Genomic DNA, 18,238 nt, shown 5'->3' with positions numbered 1-18,238 from the left:
GGTACAACTTCCAAAGTTAAACTGCGTTTTCCAAAAAGTTCGCCGACATAAGGATTCTTATCACAAGGACCTCTATTTTCGAAAAATGATGAAATTTGCCAACTATCCGGAGGTATAACAGGCAATCCGATTCATCGTTTGTTTTGTATGTTAAAGTTTTTTAATAGATATGGGCAATCCTCTGCTGTCGCACCCGATGTTCGTACGCTTTGCGGGTGAAAAAAAACATCTTCCAGTACTTTTTATACCCTTGCAGAGGGTATTATGATTTCAGTCAGAAGTTTGCAACGCAGTGAAGGAGACATTTCCGACCCCATAAAGTATGGGGCTGTCCATATATTACGTAATCATCTAGGGGGGGGGGGGGGTCCACAAAATGATTACTGTAGTGCAAATTTTTTTTTTTTTATGAAGATATGATTATCATTCCACAAGATAGATCCCACTTTGAAACCAGTGGCATAAAATCCGTTAAATATGGGGCTTTCTGAGAAAAATATAATGGTATTTTTGCAGACTGGCCCTTTGGACGAAATCCTACTTTTAGACTTTAAAAACGCTATCGCTTGGTCATCTACGGTCTAAGAAAATCTATTTTTTTTCTCGTAATCGGCCATGGAAAGACAGATTTTTCTGCTTTTGAACCATACCAATTGTTTCTTCCGTTCGCAGGATAAAAATGATTTTGTGTTTTCTTTTCAACGCGATTATACGGCGAAAGAGTGGTAACATTGACAAAATAGGTATGAGGTAAACTATTGGAAGCAAGTGGCTTTGCAATCAATGTGGTACTGTCCACATACAAAAAAAAAAAAAAAAAGTGGGGTGGCCGGGTTGACATGGAACGTCCCATATGTACTAGGGCTGACTTTGGGACATTTTTCGTTTTTAAGATATATAAAAAAACCAAGACTTTCGCACGCGACACCAATAGAAGTGACTTTTTTTACTTCCTGCTTAACTTTAGGTTGTAACGAAACGTGAAGGAATATTTTAATGCAGTTAATTTCATAGTAATACTTGTTTTTTCTTCTTTAAAATGTATTTGGTTTAATTACAAAATATTGAGTGGTTAATTTTTTATTGTCATCGAAGTAACTGTCACACGCTACGTGTCGCGCGCGACTGTTTTCCGTCATTTTCTTAATCTTAACGTAAAACAAGAGAGGAAGCTAGCTTCGGCCAGCCGAAGCTTATATACCCTTGCAGATAATTCCTATTAATTTACATATCGCAAAAATGTTAATTTTCCTATTATTTCTCATTAATTTTGCGTTCGTTTCAATGGCAGCTATATAATATAGTAGTTCGATTTTGATAAAATTAAAATCGACATTCGAAAATATTTGAAAAGAGTTATATCCTAGAGTAGAAGAGAATACAATAAAAACCAAGGAAGCTAGAATTTATTTCCTATTACTTTTCCATTAATTTTCCGATCGTTCCTATGGCAGCTATATGACATATTAGTCCAATTTTTTCAATATTTAATTCAAAATTCAGAAATATTTAAAAAATGACATTTCCAAAAGTAGGATGTTATAGGTTCAAAAACACCCACGATATATAATTTTTTTACATTTTTTTTCCCGATTGTTCCAATGAGAGCTATATGATATAGTTGTCTGATCCGGCTCGTTCCGACTTATATACTACCTGCAATAGAAAGAAGACTTTTGGGAAAGTTTTATCCCGATAGCTTGAAAACTGAGAGACTAGTTTGCGTAGAAACGGACGGACAGACGGACGGACAGACGGACATGGCTAGATCGACTCGTCTAGTGATGCTGATCAAGAATATATATACTTTATGGGGTCGGAAACGTCTCCTTCACTGCGTTGCAAACTTCTGACTGAAATCAGAAGAATACCCTCTGCGAGGGTATAAATAAACCGTTTAAGAGCCACACCAAATGACTTTTTTGTCCATATAACAGGTATTGTCCAGGAAAATTATTCAAGGATACTCAAATTACTTGGCTTAGTTGAGAATCCATCTAACTAAAATCAAATATCAGTGCAAAATCATATAGAAATTTGTTTTATTTAAGTTTCAGGCTTTTTGACTTGGTTGACATCCCAGAGAATTGCCAATATACCAGGGACCGTAACGATCGTTATTTGAGATTTTTATTTTTTGAAATCTCAAATAACACTAGTTTACAACTTTAAATTTTTTTTCGAGGTAAGCCTTGAGACAAAATTGTTTTGATTAGTTTTGAGTTGCTTATCACGCTGAACAAATTAAAAAAATGAGGTGCAAATTCTAGGAGATATGCATTTTTTAGTGAAACAACCCACTTCTGGAAAATGCTATTCAAGTCAGGTGGCCTGCTTTTGTTAGTTTGGTTTTTGACATATGAACAAAATAGGAGTAGTACTCGTAGAGTAAAAGGGTATATTGTATTCGTGCAAAAGTATGTAACAGCTAGAAGGAAGCATTTCCGACCCTATAAAGCACATATATATTCTTGATCGGGTCACTAGCCGAGTCGATCTAGCCATGTCCGTCTGTCCGTCCGTCTGTCCGTTTCTATACGAACTAGTCCCTCAGTTTTAAAGCTATCGCGATGAAACGTTCCCAAAAGTCGTCGGAACGAGCCGGATCAGACCACTATACGTTATGGCTCCCATAGGAATAATCAAAAAAACAAGAAAGGAAGCTAGCTTCGGCCAGCCGAAGCTTAAATACCCTCGCAGATCATTCCTATTAATTAACAAATCGCAAAAATGTTCAATTAATTTCATTAATCTCATTAATTTTCCGATCGTTCCTATGGCAGCTATATGATATAGTCGTCCGATTTTGATCAAATTAAAATTGAAATTCGGAAATATTTAAAAAGAGTCATATCCTAGAGTAGAAGATAATACAATAAAAACCAAGGAAGCTAGAATTTATTTCCTATTACTTTTCCATTAATTTTCCGATCGTTCCTATGGCAGCTATATGACATATTAGTCCAATTTTTTCAATATTTAATTCGAAATTCAGAAATATTTAAAAAATAACATCCCCAAAAGGAGAAGGTAATATTTCAAAAAACACCGAAGCTAGATATTTTTTAACGTTTTCTTTTCCGATCCTTCCCATGGGAGCTATAAGATATAGTTGTCCGATCCGGTCGGCTCCGACATATATACTACCTGCAATAGAAAGAAGACTTTTGCGAAAGTTTCATCCCGATAGCTCAAAAACTGAGAGACTAGTTTGCGTAGAAACAGACAGACGGACAGACGGTCAGACGGACAGACGGACAGACGGACAGACGGACAGACGGACAGACGGACAGACGGACATGGCTAGATCGACTCGTCTAGTGATGCTGATCAAGAATATATATACTTTATGGGGTCGGAAACGTCTCCTTCACTGCGTTGCAAACTTCTGACTGAAATCATAATACCCTCTGCAAGGGTATAACAAGAAAGAAAGCTAGCTTCGGCCAGCCGAAGCTTATATACCCTTGCAGATCGTTCCTATTAACTTACAATTCGCAAAAGTTTTAAATTTCGTATTATTTTAATATTATTTTTTCTATCCTTCCCTATTGCAGCTATATAATATAGTCGTCCGATTTTTGTTAAATTTAATTGAAAACTCTGAAATATTAAAAAAAATCATATAAGAGAATACAATAAAAGCCAAAAAAGCTAACATTTATTTCCTATTACTTTCCCATTAATTTTCCGATCGTTCCTATGGCAGCTATATTTTTATACCCTTGCAGAGGGTATTATGATTTCAGTCAGAAGTTTGCAACGCAGTGAAGGAGACGTTTCCGACCCCATAAAGTATATATATTCTTGATCAGCATCACTAGACGAGTCGATCTAGCCATGTCCGTCTGTCCGTCTGTCCGTCTGTCCGTCCGTCTGTCCGTCCGTTTCTACGCAAACTAGTCTCTCAGTTTTAAAGCTATCGGGATGAAACTTTCGTAAAAGTCGTATTTCTATTGCAGGTAGTATATATGTCGGAACCAAACGGATCAAACAACTATATCTTATAGCTCCCATAGGAAGGATCAAAAAAAAAAACGTAAAAAAATTCTAGCTCCGGTGTTTTTTAAAATTTTACCTTCTACTCTTGGGAACATTTTTTTTTATATATTTCTGAATTTCGGTTTTTTTGTTTTTAAAATCGGATCACTATATCATATAGCTGCCATAGGAACGGTCGAAAAATTAAATGGAAATTAATGGGAAAAAAATTATATCTTTGTTGGTTTTTATTACAGTTCCTTCTACTCTGGGATATGACTATTTTGAAATATTTCCGAATTTCGATTTTAATTTTCAAAAGATCGAACTACTATATCATATAGCTGTGATAGAAACGATCGAAAAATTAATGTGAAATAATAAGAAATTTAACATTTTTGCGATTTGTAAATTAATAGAATGATCTGCAAGGGTATATAAGCTTCGGCTTGCCGAAGCTAGCTTCCTTTCTTGTTTAAATATTTTATTCGAAATTCGGAAATATTTAAAAAATAATATTTCCAAGAGTAGAAGGTTTTATTTCAAAAAAACACCGAAGCTAGATTTTTTTTAACGTTTCCTTCCTATGGGAGCAATAAGATATATTTGTCCGATCCGGTTGGTTCCGACTACCTGCAGTAGAAAGAAGACTTTTGGGAAAGTTTCATCGCGATAGCTTCAAAACTGAGAGACTAGTTTGCGTAGAAACGGACAGACAGACGGATGGACGGGCGGTCATGGCTAGATGGCTATTGATGCTGATCAAGAATATATATAGGGGAGTGTAGGGTAATTTGACGAGTAGGGTAATGTGACGAACTCGTCGAATCTCATATATGACGTAACCAAAAAAATTCCAAATAAATGTAGTCGTCTCCCCTTATCGTGTCGACAATGTATTTACAGTAATATTAATAAGAAGTCCCGTAATTTGTTCGTGAGGTAATTTTCGCTAAAAATGTGGTGCGCAAACTAGCAGACCCATTCAATTTACTTGTGTTTCAGCAGTGCCAGAGCAAAGATTAGTGGAAAATAAAATCAGGCAAATATATGCACGTATACATGAGATCTTTATCAACAGTTTTTGGTACCTCGCGTTTTTTCCTTTTGCGCCGTTTGAGAGTGACACCGTTTTTGCTCCAAGTCTACCTTGTAGGGTATCGTGACGAACTTTTTGTAGGGTATTGTGACGAACTTTTTTTATTCAAGAATTTTAACTGTTATCGTTGATTATTTGTAAAAAAAATATAATAATACCAGATAACATTTACTGCTGCAGTTTTATTGTTGTTTTTAATAGTGACGTCAGTTTAATTTAATTTAAAAAAAAATTTGCACTTTGACCATTTATTTTTTGTAAGTTTGGGTATTATCTTATTACTTTTTTCTTTTCCGTATCGAAAATAACCTTTCCGTAAATAATATATAAAAAAATGTATTTTTTTGTTTGTAAAAAGGATGGTTTACACCAAACGCTGTGGGATTTGACTACGTTGAAATTTCGAATCCAAATTTTTTTAGAAATATGCTCAGTAAATGTAAGCAACTTTCTGCTTTTACACTTTTCAAAAATATTCGTCACATTACCCTACAACTTTTGAAAGTGCAAAAAAAGTAGGGTTCACGCCAAACGCTGTGGGATTTAGCTGCATTGGAATTTCGAATTTCGAATTTTACAGGGATATGCTCAGTAGATGTAAGCAACTTTCTGCGTTTACACTTTTGAAAAATATTGATTTTTAGAAAAGTTACAATCAAAAAACGGATCGTTCGTCACCTTACCCTACACTCCCCTACTTTATAGGGTCGGAAATGCTTCCTTCTAGCTGTTACATACTTTTGCACGAATACAATATACCCTTTTACTCTACGAGTAACGGGTATAAAAATCTTTTAAAAAAAACTGTGCCATCGAAAAACAAATTGGTGGTATTTTCGTGATTTGGGGGTCCAACACTAACATCAATTGCTTTGGAGCAGTTTGGCTGTAAACTAGTGTAAGTTATCAGCTGGACAAAACCGAAAGAAACAAATTCCTTTTTCGACACAAATCACTACACTAATTTTCTTCGAAACATAAGTACTGTGTCCAAAACATATTGTTTAAATATAGAATGTCATATTGCGTTGAGCATTTAATTAAAGTCCCAATCCATTGCCATTAAAGCCTAGAACATTTTTTGAGAAAAAATTGATAAGATACGAATTTGATGAAACTTACATGTGCACCATATCGGTTATAGTACCCTTGCAGAGGGTGTTATGATTTTAGTCAGAAGTTTGCAACGCAGTGAAGGAGACTTTTCCGACCCCATAAGGTATATATTCTTGATCAGCATCACTAGACGATTCGATCTAGCCATGTCCGTCTGTCCGTCTGTATGTCTGTTTCAATACCGTTTTTATATCCGTTACTCGTAGAGTAAAAGGGTATATTGTATTCGTGCAAAAGTATGTAACAGCTAGAAGGAAGCGTTTCCGACCCCATAAAGTATATATATTCTTGATCAGGATCACTAGCCGAGTCGATCTAGCCATGTCCGTCTGTCCGTCTGTCTGTCTGTCTGTCTGTCTGTCTATCTGTCTGTCTGTCTGTCTGTCTGTCTGTCTGTCTGTCTGTCTGTCTGTCTGTCTGTCTGTCTGTCCGTATGAACGCTGAGATCTCGGAAACTATAGAAGCTAGAAGATTGGCATTTTGCATGAATATTCTAGGAGCTCTTACGCAGCGCAAGTTTGTCTCAAAAAGGTGCCACGCCCCCTCTAGCGCCCACAGTTTTGAAGCTATTATGAAAATAGTAACTGATATGGCCAGCGCCTACATTTCCGCCTTTCATGACCAGTAGTACCAATATCTGGCGGTAGATGGCGCAATACAATATACACTAGCGCCATCTAGGAAATGGCATTGGAAAAAATCTGCCGTTTTTTCTGTGGTCACTTTAATTCACATTATGTTAATGCAAATTTTAAATTATTTGAAATGGGGCGCGCATTTTGTCTCTTATTGCTCGTATACGTTTTTCACAAGTGCATTCACCTGGGCTAGAGAGAGAGGAAGATGCGCTAGGCAGAATTGAAAGTTCTAGAAAGCCTCTTCTAGAAAGAGATCCCTGGGTAAAAATCGAGCGGCGAAAAACATATAAGAAGGCATATTTCTATTAAGTTGTTTAGCTGAGTAACGGGTATCTAATAGTCGAGGCACTCGACTATAGCGTTCTCTCTTGTTTTAACATGAAATTTGTACCAAAAATAAGTTTTATTTTTATCTACAATTCTAAGTACCTTTGAATAAATAATTCGTTAACACAACATTTCGATTAATACTCCGAAATTTAGTATTTTTAAGTTTAAGCTAGTTTGTACCACTGTCTGGTTTGACGGTTTGCCAACGGTTTCATTTTAGCTAAATTTTTCGAGAGGTTTTTTAAAAACCACATTTTTAAATATAATCCGAAGTATATACAAATTTTAGTATGCAGATATTAAATTCGTTAGAGGTGTCTTAAATAAAGTTATATTTTTAACTAATAATTGTAAGTTGGTTAATCTTACCAAAACCTTCCGGCTAAGTACGGGGGATTTAGAAACCGTCAAAAATGACACCGAGATTTGCTATTCGGGGGAAATTCGGTTGGAATGGTTTTCTTTGACGCCCCCGAATAATACAAATTCTTGATCAACTTTACTAGACAAGTCGATCTCAAATCAAAGCGATCGATTTGAAATATTTCAATTCGTCGAGGGACATGACACAACCGGACGCGTATATCCTATAATTCCAATATTAACTTTCGGTCAGTTTACCGCCGACAATAGATTTTTACGTTCTAAAAATGAGTCTGGCCTTAAAGTGGCCTGGTACAGACCAGATAACGGCACCGGTGCCTGATTTTGACACTACTAGTGTACTCGCCTAAAAAACAGTGCCGGTGCTACTAACACCGCCTACTATGCAGTTGCGGTGTTTAAACACCGCATCGATTGTGAGTGTTACACAGACAACACACAAAAGTATGCGGTGCAAAAGTACACACTCAAAAATGTACAGTGTTGCTTCAAGGCCCAGAATTTTCGAACACAATTTTTTGATGCCTAGCTAACATAGCCCATGCGAATGTCAAATATGCTGAATATTGATTGTTGTGTCACTGAGAAAAACAAATTCAATCTTGATGTTTGGTTTTGGGTGATCAAGATTTAAATGTTAAAATATATAATCCTCCTTGGACCGCGATTTCTTCGTCTTATCATAATAAAAATACACATGTTGGGGTCTAGAAGAGGGGCCTTTGCCCCGAAATTCGCGAAAGAATTACCCTCGATGGACCGCGTTTCAGGGTATTCGAGGGACCCTCCCCTCGACTATTACCCATGTCGGTTATCCATGGTCATGAGAGTTCTTAAGAAATCGCTATCCATCGAGGATAACTTTTTCGCCAATTTCGGGGGTGAGTCCCCTAAACTAAAGCAAGAAGGTCAAATCACACCTCATTACTAAATTTCTTGTCACCAAAAATGTAATAGTTGTTTTTGCCTATACAATACAAGCGGCGGTAGCACACATAAATAAAAGTCTACTACATCAATACATGAAGCTCATTTTTGACACCGCATACAAATAACTCACAACAGAAATGAGTAAAAAAACACCGCATCATTTTTTGATGCGGTGCTTTGACACACAAGTTTAGAAAATACATTGTGTTTGTGCGGTGTACTTGTAGTTGCGGTGCACTAATGCCTTTCTCTGGTACAGACATGTCTGTACATTTGACGTTAGGAAATAAAAAACAAGAGAGAACGCTATAGTCGGGTTGGTGTCCCGACTATCTAATACCCGTCACTCAGCGAACGCGGGTTGGTGTCCCGACTAATAATCGTAACTCAGCTAAAGGGAGTGCGAGGGAGATAGATATATGTAGATATTTTGATTGCGTATAACTTTTTAATGAATGGTCCGATTTGAAAAATGTCTTCTACATTTCGATAGGTATAAATATACACAACAAAATTGCATTTATACTTATCGGAAATCTTTAAGGATGTGGGCGGAGGACCCATTTTAAAATCGTTAATGGGCGATTGTGGGCGTTAGAGGGGGCGTGGCGCTCGGCTAAAATAAACTTGCGCTGCGTAGGAAGCCAAAGAATATGTGTGGGAAATCTCAACCTTCTAGCTTTTGTAGTTTCCGAGATCTGAGCGTTCATACAGACTAGACTCCTGCATGAATACATTCATAAGGCCTTTTGAATCATTTTCCCCAAAAAGGTGTACATGTTTTGTTGTACACCTTTTTTGTGAATGTTGTAGAATGCTATGATTTTTATATTTGTGTGAATGGTGTACTCACTCACAATTTTACTGTACATCTTTTTGTGAGTACAGTATTATTGCTGTACAGTATTCCAAGTGAACACTGAATGATATTAAAATTTTTTTTTGATAATTTGGATTCAAAAAGTTATAAATTGATTTTTATTCTACAATCCTGAATTCTTTAACTTTCTTTACCTCTAAGCCACACTTTTATCAGAAACAATAGACCATATGGGACAACCATGTTTTCACATATAAGCTGATAAATTCGGTGTTCCATTTTTCGATTATAATTGATAAAGATATGACAATTTAAAAATTAGTATTGGCCATGGTGCTTGAAATTGGTTAATTGATTAATTTATTTTTCATTCATCTTTATTGACTGTGTCGGTGTCTACATTTATGTTTATTGTGTCAATATTGTAGTTTAAGAACATAATTTGATTAACCATGTCTTCATTAGTACCAATTTTGCAACGTTTGTCCGAAATTAAATTTTTTGCAATGGAAAACGCTCTTTCCGACGCTGCACTGCTTGCAGAAGCTGCAAAGATTTTGCAGCTTGTTTTAAAAAGCAGTGGGAACTGATCCTTTGAAGTGGCCCACCATTGAAGGATGTCAAATGTGGAGTTGAATCCAACGCGTACATTTCCGTATAAGTATATTTCATTATTAATTTTTTCCAAAATATTGCGGTCCTCGTTGGTTGAGAAATAGTCCGAAAATATGGCATCGATCTCATGGTCGGGTGAAGGGATATGGTTTTCCAAAGAATCAGAAGCATACAAATTCATAATGGTTTTTATGTCGCCAATTGTTTCCTCTTTTTCCTCTTCGGAAAACTGGGACAATTTGTTGGTTTGCGGGTTTAGAAATAAAGCCATTCTATGAAACTTTGTTAAATTTTGGAGAACTACATTTTGAATAAGATTAAGTAACTTAAATTTGGTATTTTGAATAATTTCCGGATCATCTGTGTCTAAACTGCAAATTTTTCGTAAATGATTGATATGTAGAATAACCAAATGCAATGTTGGTTCCTTCGTAGCTTCTAATTTTTTGGATGCCATTTCAAAATGAGACAGTAATTTTATAAGTTCCCTTAAGTTGCTCAAACTTATTTCCGCTACCTTTTCCATTTGGTTTTTGTCATTTAAAATATTTAGAATTTGAATCCAGTTTGTTTCTATCGACTTAATCAGGTAATATACGGTGTTCCACCGTGTTGGGCAAAAACTTTTAAGGGAAATGTCCAAGCTTGAATTCATTCCAGATTTTTTAAAGTATTTTACGAGCTTACTGCATCGTTTAACCAATTCTTCTAGTTCTGGAACTTCCTTTATTGTTTTTTTCAATTATATTATGCAACAAATGGTTGATGCAAAATATATGTGGTAGTCCACGAAATGCCGATATCATGTTAGAACCTCGATCTGTAACTATGATAGGTTCGTCTAGTTCCAGGTCACATTGAAATTCGTTCAAAATTTTGGAAATTTTTCGTTTTATTCTTATGCCTATGGATATTCTTTGTTAAAGCAAATTTGTTGCTGTGTTTTTACTTACCGGTACAAGATTCACCCTTCATTGATTTTATTGCCAATAATCGATTAACTAAACTCCCTTCTTTGATAAAATTAATGGTAAGCGATAAATAGGACGTTTTTAAATGGTCGTCAGTCCAAATATCTGTCGTTATGCTATAGCCGTGAGTTTTATTTTTTAGAATTTCATTTTTTATCTCCGTGAAGTAGTCGAAATAAATTTTCGATATGTTTCTTGAGATAGTGGTTGGATGGGGCAATAACTTATTAATATTTACATTTTCCCCAAAGGTGGCACCGACTTTAATGAGAAACTGCGCTAACTTTTTTAGTCCTGAGTCGTCAATTATATTAAAAGATCGTCCGTTTTTTAAAGTCCATTCCGTTATAATTTTTACTCCGTAATGTTTTGTTGCCAAATCCACTTCCACTTCTTCTGGCCCAGCTGTCCTCTTTGTATTATCTATTATGTAGCACTTATGTTTTACAAGGTTTGAAGTACTTTTTTTAAATCGATAAACATTTTTGCAAGTTCTGCAGCACACAACACTTTTTAACTCTTGTCCGTTATGGTCATCAATTTTCCCAAAGGTGTTCCATACCTTGCTGCTTCCTCGTTTATTGGTCACGGTGTATTCTCCACTAATTATTTTACATTTTATATTTGCCATCTCGGTCTTAGACAATTCCAGCTAAATGTACCACAAATACAAAAATTAACCATCAATCTTACAAAATTTGATAAATATTCTTACGGTTTCCATTTCCATGCTTACGAAATTATTTTCATACAGTTTCAATATTATTGTTGTACATGACAGTAAGCACACTACTGTTCATATGGAATTTTTACTGAACACCTTTTTTATGAGGTGTACAGCATGAAAATCGATGAATGATCGTAGCATTCATTTTTAAGGTGTACTCAAAAAAGGTGTACTCATTTCAGTTTGCCTGACACTGTGCACTACACACTTAGTAGACTTTACAGTAAATGTTGAGTACAGTTAATACTGTACAGTATGTATAATTCAATTTGAATAGATTCATGCAGGAGTCTAATACAGACAGACAGACGGACAGACAGACGGACAGACGGACAGACGGACATGGCTAGATCGACTCGGCTAGTGACCCTGATCAAGAATATATATACTTTATGGGGTCGGAAACGCTTCCTTCTAGCTGTTACATACTTTTGCACGAATCTAGTATACCCTTTTACTCTACGAGTAACGGGTATAATAAATTAAATAAAGTGAGGTGTAAAATCTATGACATTTATTTCTGTGAGCACTGTTATAGGGTCTTCCCACAGAGCTCCATCCACCATCTACCATCCGTTGAACGGATGGTCAGTGAGGTTTTGCCGTTCCGAAAATTTCCCAGTTAGTCCGCCATCCAATTTTGACGGACTTTGACGGGCTCGTTTATGCGATAGTTAAGCGATGTTTTCTCGGTGCAACTCTGAATTCTTCCTCTTGACTGTGAAAATTGGAACGATGACTGCGAGAACAAATCAAATCGATGGCGGGAAAAAATTAAATACTGCTTAAGCTATTGTTTTTTGGGCTCTTTTTTAATTATTTGTAGTTTGTTATGAGCGGATAAGCGTTCGCAAGCAGGTTGCTATGTGTGGGCCATAATGTAAGCTGTTGTGCGTACGAAAACATCAATGTTTGCAGCATAGTGTCAAAATATGTTCTGCACTTCGTAAATATAACTAATATTAAATAAAAGTGTACTTTGTACTCCTATAAAGTACCAAGGTTGCTATAACTTACCAATAACAGCATAAATTTGGTAATGTTTACAAATTTTTCATATTAATATTGGCTGGGCAGAGGCTTAGTAAGAGCGGAGTGTTAGGTACGGGAGGTTAGGCTCCCCCCAGTCAGCCATATGTATGCATCCTCGTTGTAGGATATGTTATAAACGTTCAGATATGTTTTAAAAATATTTTCTTAATCTATTTATTAGGGGAGTGTAGGGTAAGGTGACGAACGATTCGTTTTTTGAATGTAACTTTTCTAAAAATCAATATTTTTCAAAAGTGTAAACGCAGAAAGTTGCTTACATCTACTGAGCATATCCCTGTAAAATTTGTATTCGAAATTTGAACGTAGCCAAATCCCACAGCGTTTGGTGTAAATCATCCTTTTCAAAAAAAAAAAAAAATTTTTTTATATAAAATTTACGGAAAAGTTATTTTCGATACGGTACCAAAAACTGTTGATAAAGATCTCATGTATACGTGCATATATTTGCCTGATTTTATTTTCCACTCATCTTTGCTCTGGCACTGCTGAAACACAAGTAAATTGAATATGTTTGCTAGTTTGCGCACCACATTTTTAGCGAAAATTACCTCACGAACAAATTACGGGACTTCTTATTAATATTACTGTAAATACATTGTCGACACGATAAGGGGAGACGACTACATTTATTTGGACTTTTTGTCGTGACGTCATATATGAGATTCGACGAGTTCGTCACATTACCCTACTCGTCAAATTACCCTACACTCCTATATATTATTTTATAATAAAATTAGGAGAACGCAATTTTACGAGAGTTTTCACGAGTTGAAATCCCCCTTCGGTAATGTTGAGCTAAGCCACTGCTCTTCAGTCAGCTGTTATTGGATGGTAGATGGTGGATGGAGTTCTTTGGGAACATGAGTTTCACATTCGTCAAAAATCCCAACCGTTTCAAACGGATGGACTCCCAACCGTTTCAAACGGATGGACTCCCAACCGTTTCAAACGGATGGACTCTATGGGAAGAGGCTATTATATGACTTTATATATGAGCGAAGTTGAGTTTATTGTTTCCTGACGTTTTTGAGGCTTCAGTTGGTGGCACACAGCACACTTTCAGGTGATTCAACCCCCGAAAGCACAACCAACCATCCCTTAAAAAAGTTATACTAGCCAGGTATTAGCGTGTCCAATTCCATAAATTTAAATAGAGAAGTCTAAAGCTTCCCATTTCAGAATGTATTAGGAGCTCGAAAAATGTTAAAGCCGAAGACCAAATCCAAACGGAAAGCTATTTAATTTCAGAACGTTCGAATTTTCTCTGTACTCAACTCTACTTTTGAATAAACTCAATTTCTACAAAAATATATGAAATACACTTATAAGTGTAAGTTACATTAATATTTTTTTTTTTGCAACTTCAAACATGAATAAAAGGTATGAACTAATAAAATAAAAAAATGTATATTGCAGGATTAAAGCTTGCTTTATTACTTTTTCATAAATATGGGCGGTTCTTTTACAAACCGAACGGATTTGGCCAAAAAAAATGTTCATATTTTTGATTTGCCTGAAACTTTTTTTACGTGTACTATTCGGAAAGTTAGTAAACACGTATATCAGGATTTGGCCGAAAAAAAATTATTTTTTTTTGTTTTAGGTTTTTTTTTGATTGCCAATAAACGTGAAATCTGAAAATCTGAATCTCCGGTTTTTGTAATCCGATTGACTTCGTGTCTTTTGCATTAATTCCTCTAAAACCTCTTCTTTAAGGGCTAGTACTCAACCCAACGAAAAGTCGTCCAAAACAAAAACTTAATATAAACCAAAATTTTTTGACGTTGTTTTTCATATGAAGTTTTTTGTTTTGGACGACTTTTTGTTGGGTTGAGTACTAAGCCTAAAAAAAAATTTTTTTTTTAATTAGTTTTTAATTTCTTAAAAATAAAAACAAATTAAGATTTAAAAAAAATTTTAACGGGTTCCCCAGAAAAAAATTTTTTTTTTAATTTAACATATGCGTTGTTTTGTTAGTTACAATCGGGTTTTGTCCAAAAAGTGAAGCCACTTTTAGTTTTTAAAATATCGAATTGGTTTTAACAAGGCCTCGCCGTTTTTCTATGAAAAAACGTCGCAGCATGTAGGTCTACTCACTCACTCTTATCGGATCTTTATGGAATTCATGTTTTTTCATTGTTTACTAGTCCTTTAACATTTTTTAATGATTAAAAGTTAACTTTTAAGTGTTTTGACAATTTCTGAATGACAAAAAGAAAAAAGTCATTTTTTAATCTATGTAAAACTTACAATTATTTACCATAATTTTAAAATTTTTTTATTTTTAATTTTTTTGTGTTATGTAATTTATTAAACATTTAAAAAATTTTTTTTTAATTTTTTAAAAAATTTTTTTAATGAAAATAAAAAATAAAAAACAAGTAAAACTTAAAGAATAACTGTTATTTTTCAACTTTTATAATAAAATTCAACAAATAACAGTTATTTTTTGAGTTTAATTTTTCGATTAACAGATAACACTTATTTTTGTTTATATTCTCTTTGGTCGGACGTTCTAACAGCTCGGCCACGCTCGCTCTTACGCGGCGATGACCAAAAAACCTACATAAGTACTTTTATTTGCATACTTAATTTAAGTACAACGTGTACTTGTTTTGAGAATTTAATTCTTAGTTTTAAATAATATTAAACAAAAACACCTCTTAACAAGGTAAAATGGAGTGATGATCGCACCATCAACATACAAAAGTTCTGATACCACATTTTGTGACGAAAAATGCTTGTCACATTCGGCACGCTGCAATAGAATATGCTTTTGAAGACCATATCATTCGACGCGTATTGTCAGTAAGAATACAAGTCGGCTAATAGAAAGGGACATTTCTCCCTACCGGCCCCAACAGCTCCAATTTTCAAAATTTTCACACTATCAACGCCCTCTCTCCCAAACCAATTGATTGGTGTATAACTCGTTACCATCACAGCAGATTTTGAATTCTGTCGCCTTCGCAAACTCTCTCTCCCATAGTAATTTATCTCCTTGTGATTTTATGTAAATGTTTTAAAACACAAAATCCGTAATTTGCTATTTTCTCCCCGATTTAAACATAAAATCGGCTTGCTTTGAGAATTTAATTCTTACACACAAAAAAATTTGCTTGGTAAAATTGACCAACAAAGATAGTTACGTAACTATTAAAATAGTTACGTGTGTTTTGTTTTTGCTTTGGGTTTGTGTCTTTGCTAATGGTGTGTATTTTGTTGTTGTGGAATGACTATTTACTTAGTAGAATTGACAATTTTGCTGGTTGGGGCCTGTTCGACAATTATTACAGTTGATTTTACCAAGTTTTTTTTTTGTGTGTAGCTATGAATTTAAATGTTTTTAAAATCGAATCGTATTTTGACACAATAATAATATAATAACAATTATATTATAATTATAATAATAACAATTATTATTTTCAAAATTTTTCTCCGATTTAATAAAACTTCCTTGTTTGTGATTCTTAATTTTTAATAATATTGAACTACATGTGTTTTATAAACATATGTACCTACATTATAAAATTATTGTGAACCAATATTGTCTACTTTAGTCTAGCGCCAATTCTATTTTATTTTAATCAATATTGGTACTCGTTAACTAAATTAATTAGTACATTTTAACATTGGCTTAAGCACAAATTGTACTTGTCAAAATGCTTTTTATTTTTCAATTTTAATACTACTGATGAGAATATTTCATTCTTATTTACAGATTACTAAAACCTAATTTTCTGAAAAATAGTACTTTTAGTAATCACATTAAGAATGTTTGTGCTTACCAAGAAAAATTATTTTTTTAGAATAAATTATACTTGGGTTTAGGATAAATTGTTCTTGTTTCGTCCTGTTTATTGAATTATGTTCTGGAATCAAGCACATTTGCGGATAATTTGGGTTTTAAGAATGATTTATTCTTAATTCAAGAACGCCCAACATTCTCATTCTTAAAACAAGCCCAAAAAATACTATCCGAAATCAAGTATAAATCGCGCTCAAATTTAGGATGCGTTTTTTTCTGAGTGTATATTAGATTCGTGCAAAAGTATGTAACAGAAGGAAGCGTTTCCGACCCTATAAAGTATATATATTCTTGATCAGGGTCACTAGCCGAGTCGATCTAGCCATGTCCGTCTGTCCGTCTGTATGAACGCTGAGATCTCGGAAACTACAAAAGCTAGAAGGTTGAGATTATCCACACATATTCTTGGGCCTCCTACGCAGCGCAAGTTTATTTCAGCCGAGCGCCACGCCCCCTCTAACGCCCACGATCGCCCAATAACGATTTTAAAATGTGACCTGCGCCCACATCTTTAAAGATTTCCGAGAAGTATAAATGCAATTTTGTTGTGTATATTTATACCTATCGATATTTTTCAAATCGGACCATTCATTAAAAAGTTATACGCAATCAATATATCTACATATATCTATCTCCCTCGCACTCCCTTTAGTTCAGCTACGATTATAGTCGGGACACGAACCCCGAGTACAGCGTTCACACTTCCTTTAGCTGTCGTTAAGTCGTTACGACCGTGGCTATGGGATCAGCACAATCGACTAGGAACGTTAGTAGAGGAACACCGCAAGGCGGTGTACTTTCCTCTCTGCTATGGGTTATAGTTGTTAATAAACTTCTATCACTTCTAGAGGAAGCGGGAACAAAAGTGGTGGCCTAATGCAAGGAAAATTTCCTCAAACGCTTTGCAACCTGATGGAGACAGCCTTATCCACACTCTCAAGGTGGACAGCGCGCTGCGGACTGGGTGTCAACCCAGACAGAATTAGACAGAATTAGTTCTATTTACACGGAGGTATAAGATACCAAGTCTAACTCTCCCAAAACTACACCAAACTCGCCTTACTCTTACCAAGCAAAGTATTTAGGCGTCATCCTAGACAAGAAACCCCTCTGGGCAGAGAACATAGCGGACCGCACACGCAAAGCGGCCATAGCACTCTTTGCTTGTAAAAAAGCTATAGGGAGAAAGTGGGGCTTCTCTCCCGTAATAGTTCACTGGCTATACACTGCAATATTCAGACCCATTCTCCTCTATGGAATCATCGTCTGGTGGCACTCCCTAGAAAATAATTGCAGAAAATAATGAATCTGCACAAGATCCAAGGAAGAGCAGAACTCTGTATAAGTGGGGCGCTTCGCACAACCGCCACTGAAGCATTGAATACAATTCTTGACCTAGAACCTCTAGACCTGCTTGCCAAAAGCTGGGCATCAGCAACGGCGCTGAGGCTCCATTATACTTACAAACCAGCGTTATATACCACACATAGTCAACTTCGAAAAAAGATACAAGGTTCTCATACCCACCCGCGCAGAATGGGACCACCTCCCTCACCAGATCGAGAACGCCGTCAATATATACACGGATGGCTCCAAGCTAGACACAAAAGTCCCTTTTCGACTACCAGATCACTGTAGTGCCTTCCAAGCGGAAGTGATGGCAATCCAGGAAGCCATGTCTTACCTGGATACAACAAATCAACACAGACATTTTCATCTTTTCGGACAGTCAAGCAGCCCTCAGGGCCTTCGACTCCTACTCAACT

Source organism: Drosophila takahashii, chromosome 2L (genome assembly GCF_030179915.1).
Source record: "Drosophila takahashii strain IR98-3 E-12201 chromosome 2L, DtakHiC1v2, whole genome shotgun sequence".
Classification (NCBI taxonomy): domain Eukaryota; kingdom Metazoa; phylum Arthropoda; class Insecta; order Diptera; family Drosophilidae; genus Drosophila; species Drosophila takahashii.
This window is presented reverse-complemented; position numbering follows the sequence as displayed.